The sequence below is a fragment of the Choloepus didactylus genome, chromosome 13 (assembly GCF_015220235.1).
Source record: "Choloepus didactylus isolate mChoDid1 chromosome 13, mChoDid1.pri, whole genome shotgun sequence".
Classification (NCBI taxonomy): domain Eukaryota; kingdom Metazoa; phylum Chordata; class Mammalia; order Pilosa; family Megalonychidae; genus Choloepus; species Choloepus didactylus.
This window is the reverse complement of record NC_051319.1, coordinates 63,201,516-63,206,637: the sequence shown is the minus strand read 5'-3', so window position 1 is coordinate 63,206,637 and position 5,122 is coordinate 63,201,516. Positions and strand designations below refer to the sequence as shown.

The 5,122-nt window shown below is 38.1% G+C and overlaps 1 pseudogene; it reads right to left on the bottom strand.

Moving 5' to 3' along the window:
* Positions 1–3,209: 3,209 nt before the first annotated feature.
* On the bottom strand, positions 3,210–4,878 carry LOC119508478 (annotated as a pseudogene).
* Between the last annotated feature and the right edge of the window lie 244 nt (positions 4,879–5,122).

Genomic DNA, 5,122 nt, shown 5'->3' with positions numbered 1-5,122 from the left:
CCTTTATGCAATCTAAGGACCAATGAGTAGAAAAATGAGGACAAAAGTAAATGAACAATGAGAGGGATGAGGGGTATGGAATGTTTTGGGTGTTCATTTTTACTTTAATTTTTTGTTTTTTAATGCATTTTTAATTGTGAACTTTAATGTATATACATAACAGTGATAACTTTCAAAGTACAATTTAACAAGTACTCAGAGAGAAAATTTCAAAGAATATCATGGGTCACAGTTTCACAACTTCAGCTATTTCCATTAATTTAAAATATACATACAGAATGGTTAACTTTCTCTCAGCCACTGTGAATTCAGCTTGCTACCTTTCTTTTCCCCCCCTTTTGGTCAAGTAGGCATTTTCAATCCCTTGCTGCCAGGGCCAGGCTTACTCTTGGGAGTCATGTCCCACTTTGCCAGGGAGATTCATTCTTCTGGGAGTCATGTCCCTCATATCGGGGAGGTTATTTGCCGAGTTGGGCTTAGAGAGACAAAGGCCACATCTAAGCAACGAAAGAGCTTCCCTGGAGGTACCTCTTAGGCATATTATAGGAGGGCTCAGCCTCCAATTTACAACCCTAATTTCACAAAAGAAAGACTTAAGTCAAGATCTTGATTTATTAAGTAGTGGACTCCTAACTTCATTTAATCTATATTCTATCCCAAGATAAACAGTCAGTTTCTTAAATTATCCTCCCTTATTTGTACAATGATCACCACTCTCAACTTTAAACAATTATCATTATATAAAACATCCCAGAACTCAGTTACTAATTATTCATCCCTAGTGTTAGTGTAGCTTTGGTAATATATTCCTATTAAATATAGTCCTTAATACGTAATGGGTAGTTTTTCCATACCACTCTGTTGTTGACCTCTGCATCAGTGTCATACCTTGTAAGAATATCATGCTAATGCTTATTTAGGTTTGTGGTGCTACTCTGTGGATTATATACCTTTAAACAACCATTTACAAACATGTTCACCTTCAATGCATCACTGATACTTATAATCCCATTGACAAACCATAATCACACCTGACCATTCCCATACATTACGTTTACTCTCGTAATCGAATCTGTACATATTAGATTATCATTCCCCCTTCACAAGCTTTTGACTATCTCTAGGTCCCATATATTCTACATTAAAAGACCTTTATTTTACATTTCTCATGGAGTTCACATTAGTGATAACATATAATATTTCTCCTTTTGTGTCTGGCTTATTTCACTTAGCATTATGTCTTCAAGTTTCATCAATGTTGTCTTATGATTCACGACCTCTTTCCTTCATCCTGCTGTGTAGTGTTCCATCATGTGTATATAACACATTTTGTTTATCTACTCATCTGTTGAAGGATATTTGGATTGTTTCCATGAATTGGAAATTGTGAGCAATGCTGCTGTTAACATTGGTGTGCAAATGTCTCTATATGTCACTGCTTTCAGATCTTCTGGTTACATAATGGGAAATGAAATTGCTGGATCATAGGGCAACTCAATATCTAGTTTTCTGAGGAATCGCCAAACTGTTTTCCATAATGGCTGTACCATTATACAATCCCACCAGCAATGAATAAGAGTTCCAATTTTTCCACATCCTCCTCAGCATTTGTAGTTTCCTGTGTGTTTAAGGGCAGTGCTTTTAGTGGTATGAGATGATATTTCATTGTAGTCTTGATTTGCATCTCCCTAATAGCTAGTGAAGAGGAAAATTTTTTCATGGGTATTTTAGCCATTTGTATTTCCTCCTCAGAAAAATGTATTTTCATATCTTTTGCCCATTTTATAATTGGAGTGTTTGTACTATTGTTGTTGAGTTATAGCATTTCTTTATACATGCAAGATATCAGTCTCTTATCAGATATATGGTTTCCAAATATTTTCTCCCATTGCATTGGCTGTCTCATTACCTTTTTGACAAATTCCTTTGAGGTACAGAAGCTTTTAATTTATCTATTTTTTGTTTCATTGCTTGTGCTTTGGGTGTAAGGTCTAAGAAGCAATCTCCTAATACTAGGTCTTGAAGATGTTTCTATACATTATCTTGTAGGTGTTTTGTGGTGCTGTGTCTTATATTGAGGTCTTTGATCCAATTTGAGTTAACTTTTGTATAGGGTATGAGGTAGGCGTCCTCATTCATTCTTTTGGATATGGATATCCATTTTTCCCAGCTCCATTTGTTGAAGAGAGTGTTCTGCCCCAACACAGTGGATTTGGGGGCCTTATCAAAAATCAGTTGACCATAGATCTGGGGGTCTATGTCCAATTTCTCAATTTGATTCCATTGATCAATATATCTATCTTTGTGCCAATATCGTGCATTTTTGACTATTGTGGCTTTATTACAGTAGACTTCAAAGCCAGGAAGTATAAGTCCTCTCACTTTGATTTTCTTTTTTAGACTGTTTTTAGCAATTCAAGGCCCCTTTCTCTTCCAAATAAATTTGATAACTAGCTTTTCCAAGTCTGCAAAGTGGGTTGTTGGAATTTTGATTGGAATTACATTGAATCTGTAGATCAGTTTGGGTAGGATTGACATCTTAACAATATTTAGCCTTCCTATCTATGAACATAGAATATCTTTCCATCTCCTTAGGTCCCCTTTTATTTCTTTTTGTAAAGTTATTTAATTTTCTGTGTAGAGGTCTTTTACATCCTTGGTTAAGTTTATTCCTAGGTACCTGAATTTTTTTATTTGCTATTGTGAATGGAATCTTTTCTTGAGTGTCTTTTCAAAAAGGTCATTTCTAGTGTATAGGAACATTACTAACTTATGTGCCTTAATCTTGTATCCTGTCACTTTGCTGAATTTGTTTATTAGCTCAAACAGCTGTGTCATTGATTTCTCAGGGTTTTCCAAGTATAAGATCATATCATCTGTAAATAATGACAGTTTTACTTCTTCCTTTCCAATTTGTATGCCTTTTATTTCTTTGTCTTGCCAGATTGCTGTGGCTGGAACTTCTAGTACAATGTCGAATAATAATGGTGGCAGAAGGCATCCTTGTCTCATTCCTGGTCTTAGAAGGAAGGCTTTCAGTCTCTCACCTTTGAGTACTATGCCGAGTGTGGGTTTTTATATATGCCCTTTATCATACTGAGGAAGTTTCCTTCAATTCCTACCTATTGAAGTGTTTATGTCAAAAAAAAGTGCTGAATTTTGTCAAATGCTTTCTCAGCATCCATTTTTTTTTTCTCATTAAACTTTGTTTTAATGGGTCTCAAAATTCTGTGACAGATTTTTGGTCATTGTTTCCATTTAAAAAGTAATGATTTTAAAAACTAATAACTTAAAACTACCACACAAAAACAAATGGTCCACAGAACATTCCTTTCCTTTTGCAAGTTTTACAATGCATTGTTATCATTAACCAGTCTTTTACTATTAAACTTAAATGGCCAATTGAGACAAACAGTTCTGAGACCATTCTTCCACCACTGATTAAGACTGGGGTGGCAGGTGTTATAGGTAATATTCGTTTAGGCTTCTGAGCTTTCTGGGCAGACTTGGTGACCTTGGCAGCTCCAGCAGCCTTCTTGTCCACTGCCTTGATGACACCCACAGCAACTGTCTGTCTCATATCCCCAACAGCAAAATGACCCAGAAGAGGATAATCAGAGAAGCTCTCAACACACATGGGCTTGCCAGGAACCATATCAACAATGGCAGCATCATCAGATTTCAGAAATTTGGGGTCATCTTCCAGCTTCTTACCAGAATGATGGTCAATCTTCTCCTTCAGCTCAGCAAACTTGCAAGCAATGTGAGCTGTGTGACAATCCAGCACAGGTGCATAGCCAGCACTGATTTGGCCTGGGTGGTTCAGGATAATCACCTGAGCAGTGGAGCCAGCTGCTTCCATTGGTGGATCATTTTTGCTGTTATCAGCCACATTGCCAAGATGAACATCTTTTACAGACATGTCTTGACATTGAAGCCCACATTGTCCCCATGAAGAGCTTCACTCAAAGCTCCATGGTGCATCTCAACAGACTTTACTTCAGTTGTAACATTGACTGGAACAAAGGTGACCACCATGCCTGGTTTGAGAACACTAGTCTCCACTCGGCCCACAGGGACAGTACCAACACCACCAATTTTGTAGACATCCTGAAGAGGCAGATGCAAGGGTTTGTCAGTTGGACAAGTGGGTGGCAGGATGCAATCCAGAGCTTCAGGCAGTGTTGTTCCACTGGCATTGCCATCCTTACAGGTGACTTTCCATCCCTTGAACCAAGGCATGTTAGCACTTGGCTCCAGCATGTTGTCACCATTCCAACCAGAAATTGGCACAAATGCTACTGTGTCAGGGTTGTAGCCAGTTTTCTTGTAGGTGCTGACTTCCTTAACAATTTCCTCATATCTCTTCTGACTGTAGGGTGGCTCAGTGGAATCCATTTTGTTAACACCAACAGTTAGTTGTTTTACACCCAGTGGATAAGCCAGAAGGGTCTTATGCTCATGGGTCTGCCTGTTCTTGGAGATACCAGCTTCAAATTCACCAAAACCAGCAGCAACAATCAGGACAGCACAGTCAGCCTGAGATGTGCCTGTAATCATGTTTTTAATAAAGTCTCTGTGTCTTGGGGCATCAATTATGGTCACATAGTACTTGCTGGTCTCAAGTTTCTACAGGGAGATATCAATGGTGATACCACGCTTGCATTCAGCTTTCAGTTTATCCAAGACCCAGGCATACTTGAAGGACCCCTTTCCCATCTCAGCAGCCTCCTTCTCAAATTTTTCAATGGTTCTTTTGTTGATTCCACCACATTTATAGATCAGGTGGCCAGTAGTGGTGGATTTGCCCAAATCTACATGTCCAATAATGACAATGTTGATATGAGTCTTTCCCTTTCCCATTTTGGCTTAAGAATCAGCAATGGTTTTCATGACATGTGTGTTCTGGCAGCAAACCTGTTGTGAAATAGCTCTCAGCATCTATTGAAATGATCATTTGATTTTTCCCTTTTGATTTGTTAATGTGTTGTATTACATTGATTGATTTTCTTATGCTGAACCATCCTTGCATGCCTGGGATGAACCCCACTTGGTCATGGTACATGATTTTTTGAATGTGTCTTTGGATTTGATTTGCAAGGATTTTGTTGAGAATTTTTGC